We start from the raw sequence: 11,589 nt of genomic DNA, 5'->3' as shown, positions 1-11,589 counted from the left end.
ACGGGGACCTCCGTGCGGAGTCCGACCAAAAGCCGTTAATGAGCATCGCAAACGGTGCGGCTAACCTTAGATAGTAAAATTTATTCATGGCTTGCTGTTGCTACTATACTAGAATACGATCCCTGCCGGGCGGCCACCTCCAGCTGCGGACGGAGACAAATTTGATCCGCGTTTCGTCGCCGCCGTGTCTATTTTCTTTTAAATTAATTAATTGCATAATTTTTATAGTGCGCACTGAGTTACTCCTCCACGGACTGGATGACAGCTTGGTCTGCTTGCAATTGAGTACGCTAGCTGGCACAGTTGAGCTCATTATTCGCACCGGCAGCCGCTTTTGGAAGCGCATAAATATCGGCGGTGGCGGCGGCGGCCGATTGGCGGGCCCTAAAACGGGGGAGATTCCATCTCGGGGAGGCCAGATTGACAGCCGTCGCCTGGTGGCTTAATCCGTCGCGTTGGAACTGGGTGAACAAGGTGCAATTTCGTGCAAAACAGTTGCCAACTGAAAACATCTGTGTGATGATTCGGTTGAGTCGTTGCGACAGTAATTTGACGCTGTAATCGAACAGTTGAGTGTTACCTAACCTTACAGTGTTAGACTTAGAGCAAATGGGTGAGTTAGTCTGCACAGAACGGAAAAATGAAACTCACATATGACACAAAAAAGTTTAACTTGTTTATTTATCAGAGTCCCACAAAGCTTCGAATTCTTACGGGAATCCGAGCGAAAGTCATTGAAGGTGGCTTCCAGCCTAATACAATCTGTAAACAACCCGATTTCATCGAGCCGAAGTTTGCTAACTGCGATGGCAATATCTGGAAATCGCCCCATCTCAAGCTGGCGATGTACGATTACCTCTCAGATTTTCGGTTCTTCAGACTCGCCTGAACCAACGTAGGAGCTGGAGATGTAGCCGCTGTTGTGAGGCTCCACGACTACAGTCTTCTGTTGAGTTTCAACTTGAAAATTTTCTTGCCATTCGCCCTGACACTCAATTGCAATCTGGCTTGGGCAAACTGACACAGCGGCGGGCGAAGTTCCTGGTCATCACCGAAGCCTTAGAGGTATTCGAGACGTTGTTATCCGATCACAATCCCGTGGTGCCCGAGCCAGAACGGTGGTCAGCCTATCCCGGCGAAACTATCACAGCGTCAACTGGGCCGAGCCCTATAGTATAGTTGATGAATGGTTCAACTTTAATCCCAAAAAACCTTCAGATACCCTGGAGGCGGTCGATCAGGTGCTACAATCTCTCCAGGGAGCGAACGCCGTCTCTCCGATAAATCTTCCAGAAATGTCGGGAGTACAACGTGTCCATGCATTATATATTCGTGGATTTCAGCGCAGCATATGATACAGTCGAGCGCGAACTGTTATGGCCGATGACGCACGAGAACGGTATTCCAGACAAACAGATGTGGCTGATCAAACCTACCCTGTATTATGAATTCGGAAGTATCCAGCTTTTTACGAACCATCCCACAGTGGTCCAATCAGCGAAATACGTGATCGTTTGATATTGCGCCAAAACGTGAAGTTTTTTGCATATAGTGTCTTTAGGAACATTTCTTGGTATAACAAGCCCCTTCTTGTGAGAGAAATCTTTGGGTGATTAATTCCCTTAAAAGTGAGATAAGAAATTTATTTTCTCGTACATTCGAGATACAAGTTTGGTACTGTCGGCAAAGTTGTAGTAAATATCAATGCAAACAACTTTGTCAAAGACACTATACTTGTATCTCTTCATGGAAATTATCTATGAAGCGTTATTCGTGGACAAACCCTTTAAAACAGTTTTTAAACCCTAACTTATTCTGGTCAACTTTTACGTGTTCATAGTGTTCTAAAAAGTTGTTTACCTTGCTAAAATCAACGTTTTTGTAGAACATTATTATAAGTGATTTTCTGCAGTTTCGGAGATTTTGAGCATTTTTGCTGAAAAATAGTACTACTTTGAGCTTAAATATTTCCCAAGGTGGCAAATGGTGGCAGACCAAACAACTCCTACTTGAAAGTACAACAAAAAACCTTTAAAATCAAGTGTCAATTGACTGTATCTGTTTGTATCCTCAAAAGTTATGGTTGTTTTAAAAATCCTTCACAGTCATGTTTATCGAACAATTAAAATGTACTTCGGATGCAATAAACGCCATTTTGTTTATGTTGACAATCTCTTTCTAACAAGTTGAGTTACCAGCAATTTTTTCGCTTATTTTCGAGTCGAAAATGAATGTAGACTCAAAATTATTTGTCGCAAATAATAACAGAAAAGCTTCCAAACAACTAACTTATGTCTATTTTGTTAAATACCTTCGATTGGTGTCTTTTCAGAAGATCTTACTCATAATGAGCTGGTACCAAATGGCCGAAACACAAATGGTCGAATCACGTATGGCCGAAATCCAAATGACCGAATTTCAACAACAGTCACAGAAGACCGAATTTTCTCGGAATTACTTTTTAGTCTATTTAATTAGAAAACACGAATTGACAAGCAGTTAACAATTAACTTTACTCAAACAAAAAATAAAATAAGCAACACATCTTTTTGTTGTACTTTTAAGTACGAGTTGTTTGATCTGCCACCATTTGCCACTTTGGGAAATATTTAAGCTCAAAGTAGTACTATTTTTCATCAAAAATGCTCAATATCTCCGAAACTTCAGAAAATCACGTATAATAATGTTTTACAAAAACGTTGATTTTAGCAAAATAAACAACTTTCTAGAACACTACGAACACGTAAAAGTTGACCAGAATAACTCAAGGTTTAAAAACTGTTTTAAAGGGGCTGTCCATGAATAACGCTTCATAGACAATTTCCAGGAAGAGATACAAATATGGTGTCTTTGACAAAGTTGTTTGCATTGATATTTACTACAACTTTGCCGAAAGTACTAAACCTGTATCTCAAATATACGAGAAAATAAATTTCTTATCTCACTTTTAAGGGAATTAATCACCCAAAGATTTCTCTCACAAGAAGGGGCTTGTTATACCAAGAAATGTTCCTAAAGACACTATATGCGAAAAACTTCACGTTTCGGCGCTATATCAAACGATCACGTATTTAGCTGTTTGGACCACTGTGCATCCGTCTGGTCCTGACGGAGTTCGGGCCCGAAGCTGGTTAATGTGGGACCGAATCATCTTCTTGCAGTTCGACCAGATGTTGTACATGACGTTGCCAACTTTCTCTATCACAGTGCTGGGCGCCCAAGTCCACTTGTTGTATGCGTAGACTTTGGCGTTTGAAGTGTCTTGAACCGGATTACCTACGAATGGCCGAAACACAAATGACCGAAATGACAAATGGCGTATTATACCTAATGGTCGAATCACGAATGGCCGTATAGTAAGCTTCCACGGCACTTGTAAGTTATTCCAAACTTATGGTGGAGAAGCTCATCACTTTTGGCTTAGCATGAAACCGACCGACTGATTGTTTTAGTTTAGAGTTAACGATTACCGTCCGGGGATTTCCGGTTGGTTCGTTCTCTAATCAACGCAGTCAACTGATTGAAGTTTATTCGTAAAACATGAGTATCTATACCCAGCCCTGTAAAACCTTAATTCTATCTATTACATAGGAGTAAGTGAAACGACTGGACTCTATTGATATATAAATTTTTAGGACCTCTGCATTATCGATCGCTTGGCTCTGGACTCGTTACATGATATCTTCCTATTGCGAACCTAGCGTGACGGCAACAATGACGGCATGCAAAAAGGGTACGACCCCGCACTGTTTGGAATATTTATTTGGTTTGATTTCGGTGATGCTGTGCGACTCGAGTAATTGGGTACCTACACTATAGCCGAATCACAAAAGACCGAAATACGAATGGCCGAACTTCATATTTGGCCGAAAATATTGACGGCCTTCAACCAGCACAAACGTTGGGTACACGCTGTCCTAACTCGCTGCCGCTAGTTCGGACTTAACCCTCTAATACCCAAGTTTCTTCTAAGTTTTCGAGAATTTTTCAACTTCGGCAAGAGATAAATCCTCCAAATTAACATTAAATATCAAACTATGTATTGGAGTGGATATATTAGACTATAATGAGAAGGTATGAGTAAATATCTATACCTATAAAAATGGATTTCTGTCTGCCCGTATGTTTCTTATAGAATCGAAAACTACTGAGCCGATCCGCGTGAAACTTTGCATATAGAGATTTTTGGGGCCAGGGAGGTTCTTATGATCATTAGGGACCCCTCCCCCACTAAGAGGGGGGCGGGGGGCTCCCATACAAATGAAACACAAATTTCTGCTTAACTCGAAAATGGAACAAAATTTGACATGTGGGTGTTTTTGGAGACAAGAATTTTTCCTATGATGAATTAGGACTCCTCCCCTCTTTAGAAGAGGAATTATGACCCCTCTCCCCTTTAAGAGGGGGGCTTCCGAACAAATGAAATACAAATTTCCTCATAACTCGAGAACTAATCAAGCAAATGGAACTCAATTTGTCATGTGGGTGTTTTCATAGGCAATTTTTTGTTCTATGGTGAATTGAGACCCCTCCCCTCTTTAGGAGAGGAATTATATCCCCTCCTCGTCAATAGAGGGGGGGGGGGGCTCCTATACAAATGAAATACAAATATCCTCATAAGTCATAACTGGAGAACTAATCAAGCAAATGGAACCTAATTTGGCATGTGGGGGGTTTTGGAGGCAGGATTTTTTTTATAATGGTTTGAGACCCCTCATACCTGTGGTAGGGGGATAAAGACTCTCATACAAATAAAACAGAAATTTTTGCGTAACTCAAAAACTTATCGAACTCGAGAAATTTTAGACTCTTTCATAAAACATTAATCAATAACAAGACCACCAAAAATAAGGCACAAAGCTCCCTTTCAATGAGGAGAACGTGCTGTTCAAGCCACAAGTAGTGATACCTGAAGGTTTTTCGCGAAATGGTATTCTGTGAAACTCTCTATTCCGCGTTATGGTCAACCGAGAATTGGTGTTCCGCAAAATGGTATTCGTTTGTTCGATTTAATCGACGTTTTTCGGCGAAATAAGCATGAAGATTTTTAAATACCAATTAGTCCAGACGTTTCGAGCTACTTCTGGTCTTCGCTCGTCATCTGCGGACAATTTTATCTTCCATTAGGTTCTACTTGGTTTATTTTAAAGAAACACCCTTGAACTCCCCAGAAACTTGCAAACCTCGAGATTGTGACAAAGGTCATCCGAGATTCACGATTTACAATTTACATACAACACAGTTTAATTTGTGGCAATACGAAGTTTGTCGGATCAGCTAGTTAATATATAAAAATGAAGTATCAGCAATTTATCGTCTTGGCCTGAATCATCTGCTTCTGCTTCTGAATCATCTGCTTCATTTGCTACTGACACGATAAATAGGTCTCGCATTTGCGCTTAGGGGAAGAAAAACCTTTCAATCATCTGTACCCTATAGTAAATAGTTGTGTTGCTTATTTTGTTTTTTGTTTGATTAAAGTTAGCCCTAGTCAACTGCTTGCCAATTCATGTTTTTATTGAATAGTTATTTAGTTTTTTCTCTTTTCAACGACGTATAGCAGTCGGCTTTTTACTTTTCTGTTGGGAAGAATAAATGCTTAATGCGAGAAATGAAGATTCAGGCAAACTGAAAATTCTTGATATTAGGCCAAAAATATAGACTTAGCGAAGGTGAGAGACGAACTCACAGCTCCCAATCTCCAGTTGAGCGTGTTGTTTAACCAATTACACCACTAAGCCGTCTATACTCTGGGGTCTTATATCAAGGTTTTGTTATGACGCTTGCCTGATTCTATCATTCATTCGCACATTTATCCAGCGCGAATATATTTTTGTTGACTGTATGTGTTGCGACCGCACAGATTGATAGACATATAGCTATTCGGTTTGCGCTTAGCAACGATAGTCGATAACCGTTCGAGCCAGCGGTTACATGTAGTGTGAGGATCCACTACGTATTGTTTCTTTTTTCTCTTTTCAACGACGTATAGCAGTCGGCTTTTTACTTTTCTGTTGGGAAGAATAAATGCTTAATGCGAGAAATGAAGATTCAGGCAAACTCACCTTCGCTAAGTCTATATTTTTGGCCTAATATCAAGAATTTTCAGTTTGCCTGAATCTTCATTTCTCGCATTAAGCATTTATTCTTCCCAACAGAAAAACATAGTTATTTAGGTATTCCGAAAAAATTCGGCCTATCGTGATACGGCCTTTCATGATTCGGCCTTCTGTGACTGTTGTTGAAATTCGGCCATTTGGATTTCGGCCATTCGTGATTCGGCCATTTGTGTTTTGGCCATTCGGTCCCAGCCGCTTGAACCTGTTGTGGAGGTGCTCGCAGAAGATCCAGGGTTGTTCGCAGTGGCCTACCGTACATTGCTTCAGCCGGCGATTTTCCATTTGGAACGTTCGGATTGGATGTTGTCCAATACGAGAGCAGAAAAATGTCCAGTGCTAGCCTGATGTTTCCTTCTCTCTCCTGAATTTTGCGGACTGCTCGTTTAAACGTGCTCACAAATCTTTCGGCCTGGCCGTTAGATTGTGGATGGAAGGGTGCAGTGGTGGTATGCTGCATTCCCGGGTGATCCTTGTGCAGTTAAGTCAAGCACTTTTTCAGGTAGATTGCGGGGATCACGAACCTGTCTCCGAACATAATGCAATCCTGAACGATTAATAGTCCTTGTTGACGATCGTGGAATCGCCGCAGCTCGCTACCTCGCGTGTCGAGTTTGGATGTTGGCCAGCCGTATTGATCGGACTTTGTAGCTTGTTTGAATGCCCCTGTTGCAGCCTTTGCTCCGCGTGGCAATGTATTGATACAGGCCCCGGTGACTATTGATGCTGATCATGCTGCAAGAACTTTCATCGACTTTCATTCGCAGAAACGCGTCGAATAAGTCGAATGTGCTGAACACGGTGCAGCTCAGCTTGAAGAAAATGGACTCGTAACGGATATTCCAGGCAGTAAAGATATACTGGTTCTCAGGATCAAACTGGAACTCCTCAGTAATACCATCTAGTGAATCCAAAATGGCTTCTAGATTTTGAAAAACAATGATACTGATATATGACATCGCGTTCCAGGAAATGGCTTCCGGCTGTTGCGGAAAACTCTGCTGGTTGTGAGCAGATCCGCGCAGTTGCTGAAGAAATTGCTGTAAAATTTGACTGATATCGTTGATTGATGACATAGCGTTCCGCAAAATGGCTTTCGGCTGCTGCGGAAAACTCTGCTGCTTGTGGGCAGATTCGTGCTGCTGCCGCCGCTGCTGCTGGAAAAGCTGGTTAGTAGCTGTTTTGTTAAATCGTATGGGAGCATTTGCCCTAACTCTTTTATTCATACGGCCTAATGTCAGCATTTGCTAATATTTCCGACTGCTGATTCTGACCAGGTAGATTGGCTCCCGGATGCTGATTTTGATTGGACAAACCGTTTCCCTGGTGTTGATTAATCGGCTGCCGCTGATCCTCCATTTTGTTGCTGATGCGCTTTTTTATTAATATGACACATTAAAACCTGCTTGCTCCAGTGTCGGGAATGAAGAGAGCAAACAGTCTGTCTGCCGCGACCACTTCATACGAACACACATTATGCCGTCCGCCATTATGGCTCGTAGAAAGCTTGATAGGCAAAACGCTCTGTCCAATATATATGAAAACACGCTTCAATAGTTTACTGTAAAATCCTTGCTAATAACAGCATGAGCAATTGCTGTTTACGAGTTGGCTTAAGGCGATCCAAGCTGCATCAATTAAGCACTCAAATGGTGTTTTACCAAGCGATGTTTAAGCTACTTTAAGTTTTTCCAAACCAGCTTTCCTCCAAAGCTGATAAACAAGCTTAATAGCGGAGGTGTTATAGTGGCTTTATATACCAGTAGAGGCTTTCATTAGGCTCACAGCTTTCAAACTACTTTAAAGTTGCTTAAGGGTGTTAAAGTGGCTTTACAAACTAATACCAAGCTTTCATTCCGTTCACAGCACACATACTGTCAGATCATAGAATTTCGCAATTCGACTGGCAGCAAAAATATATGTCAGTTATCGACATTATCGACTGCTTCAAGTGTAAAGATATTTTCACTGCCTGTTCTGCGGATGCAGATGGAGCGGATCATACGATGAGTGCTTATGAATCAGAAGATGGCGGTTCAATTCCCGAAAGATGACGGCGTGCATTTTTAACTAGCTTGCGTAAACGAATTCAAGTTAGTTAAAATTTAAAATATAGCAAACGAATACGACGCCATAGTAAAATATACATGACGTGTTCTATTTTTTTAAATTTACAAATAGATGATGTTTTGGCTGCATAAAGGTTGATGAAACGTTGATTAAGTGACTGACAAAGCATTGCAAAACTATTTCTCGTTCTAAAAATAGAATTGACAGCATTGGGCAAATTGGTTATTTAAAACACGCAAATCTTCTATTAAGCTCCATTGCAGCTTTGAAAGCAGCTACCCAAGTGACAATTTTAAGCTGATCAAACATTTTTTAGCTGAATTTATTCAACCTGTGGCTGAATTATGGTTTAATTTTAGAAATAAAAACCTTTTTTCAGCTTTTAAACATCTAAGTTAAGCTTCGGGCTTGATAATAGCTGCTTTGAAGCTGTAATGTAGCTTAATGGAGGCTTTTGCGCGTTTTTCAATAACCAATTTGCGCAAAGCTGAAAAAAGGCGCAGGGAGGTTATATAAAGGGCGATTAAGCAGTTATTAACAAGTCTTTTTTCTGCCTCAAATAAAATAGGTTATATAAGTTCCCCAATTTCGGCTGAATAAGTATTGTAGAATTGTTTACATAAATTTTATTCGATGCATATTCAGCAATGGCTGAATAATAATGGCTGCTAAAATGTTTAATCAGAGTTTTTGTGGCTTCAGCTGCTTAACCCAAGCCACGCAAGTGCGAGCATTTGCTGTCGCCATTGGCAACGGCACTGAGTGCCAATTGCATCGAAGGAGTCCATGCTGCAGCAAGTAGTAGAGAGGTTTTTTATTATCTTTATTCTACTAACCATACCGACCGGGCGCTGCATCGTGGGCAGCTCGTAAAACCGATCAATCGAGTTCGACGGCTGGGCTGACTCCGACGGCCACCACGACAACGTCGACCGACGACATCGAGAGCTGGAGAATTAGTTAATTACGATTTCAGACACAATTTTGCACATACCTGCCGGTCTGTGCTGCGGATTGCCTAGCAGCCGGCGGTTGACGATGGTGCGGGCGCGGGTTGCGGTCGGGGTCCACAGGAGAGCGAAGGCCTCGATGACAATTAATTAGAGAAAATAGCTCTCAGATGTCGAATGGTGTAGAAATACATAATTGTCCAGTACCTACGTTGTGATAGCTCGTTGATTCGAACCACCGTCTGTGTCGTGTCGTGTCGGATTAAAGCTGGGACCCGAGTGCGTTGGTTTCGTTGACTTTGTTCGCTGAAGTGTCTTTTAACTTTTAGGTACAGACAGGTTTGGTTGGATTATTTGTTTGAAGTGTACGAAGTCTACTGAGTAGTTAAGATTGGATGAATTTATAGCGAATTATTGTATAACGAATTAGTGTGAAGCTGATTATGTGACTTACTTGTATTGTATCACGCAGCTGTAAAAGTTTATTTTTTGGGCAATTTACAATTCAACACCACTTCCGCAATACATAAGGTAGTGGCGTCAATTTTACGCCTTTAGAATTATGAAACAATAGACTTCATTATGAGGCCTGTTCATGAAACAATTTCGGGTGTAGAAAAAATCTGTAATTATTTAAGAGAACTAGGTAAAACTCTAAACAAGCTCATAACATAAATTTCGATTCAACATCGGAGATGAATTAAAGTAAAAAAATGCGATTCAATTATTATGAAACGTTTGCTGTAAGTAGACAACACATATGATGTGAAAGACCAGAGCAAAATAACCAAAAGAAGTGTTGAAAATTTTCATGAAACATGCCTTTTCTTCCCCTCCACTGATCCGTCCATGTTTCTTCGCACAAGTTTGCTCGAATTCCCATCACGTGCCAGTCAAACTTCAACATCTTCTGCCCCAGATCTTCGATTCGTTCATGCAGCTCACTTCTACGCCTTTCTACCAGTCTGTCAACCAGCAGCAGCCTTCGCTTGCATTATTCCATGCCAAGTGTGTATTCTTGACTTATTGTTTTCCTTTCAATTTTTACAAACAATCTCTGCTTACTCTGCTTCTGCGAGTTATTGCATCGTTTCTGTTTCCCCGCCATCACCTCCTTGTTTGAGGCTTTTCCTCCGATTCAACTGACTGCTTGGCTGAAGACTGACGCTTTTACTACATTTTGCACACAACATTTGGACCCACTACTGTTGTTACTTCAGAAGGACCCCGAACAGCGAGCAAAGGAAGGGATGACAATTTCCCTATCGCCCGATCGAATGATTTATTTTATTTTATTATAAAGTATTATTATTTTTACTAATTGGCATATTTATATTGCTTTATAATGATCGTTATTCAATGGATCTGTCCTCCGCATTCCGCTGCGATCAGATCCCAGCCACGAAACATCCCCAAAGGAACGAACAACGGAGAGATTGAGGTTAAGTGATAGCGCAGTAATGGCGCGCTTGCTCGTCGCATCATGCATGGAGGGAGGGAGGCAATCGTAAGGCTCTATTGTCTCTCGCAGGGACAACGACAACCGGACGCGGACGGACACCAGCAGCACCGAGTGGCCAACAACGCCAGCTTCTCTTCGTTAGACTGATAGAATCCCGTCGGATGCTGTGCCCCGCTTACCCGGCCATCGTTATCCATTGCTTTGAATAATTTATTCATTCCAATGCTTATTATTATTGTTATGAACCCGACTGGAAGCGGATTTTCGATTTGTCTTTCCTTCGTGATCTGTCCGGTGCCTCGTGAACGATTGATTGGTCGTTTTTCCTGCGAAATTCGAATGGGCTTCTTGGGTGTGTTTTTGGTTTTTTCCTGTTCTCTCACTCTGTTGTTTGCTTGGTCCTTTTGCAATGCAAACGGGAGGGTGGAGAATCAAAACGGGACAATTAAATTGGGAGTAGCGTTTCGATTGAGCATCGATTTGGATGCCTAATGAGGATCGGTGCCATGGTTGTATTTATGAGGTAAAGTTGTATTATTTATAAGGCTAAATTTGCAAAGAAAACTTCCAAAATGAAGGCTTCAACAATTATACAATTAACCCACTCATAGATTTTTGAAATGTGCCTATTGAATGATATCTGTACAAAACACATAGCTTAATGTTATTGTTATATTATTCAAATGCGTATAATTTTACTATTGCATGTGTTACTTTGCCACATTAAACTCATATGAAAATTAACCATTAATTATGTGCAGACTATTTTGAATGTAGCCAAACTCGTAAAAGGTGTTAAGATTATTAGTAAATTGTTATTGTGTTATGTTTGTACCAAACTAACACAATTTATAACCAATCAAATTTTCTTCTTTTTAAAATATTCCAGACCACTGGGTAGATCATATAAAGATGTTACATTGATAAATTGCCGATTCAATGAATTATTCGTCCGTCGACTATATTCATGATACTTAACCGTTCCACAGTG

The sequence above is a fragment of the Sabethes cyaneus genome, chromosome 1, assembly GCF_943734655.1.
Source record: "Sabethes cyaneus chromosome 1, idSabCyanKW18_F2, whole genome shotgun sequence".
Lineage (NCBI taxonomy): Eukaryota > Metazoa > Arthropoda > Insecta > Diptera > Culicidae > Sabethes > Sabethes cyaneus.
Note: the sequence above shows the minus strand (reverse complement) of the source record.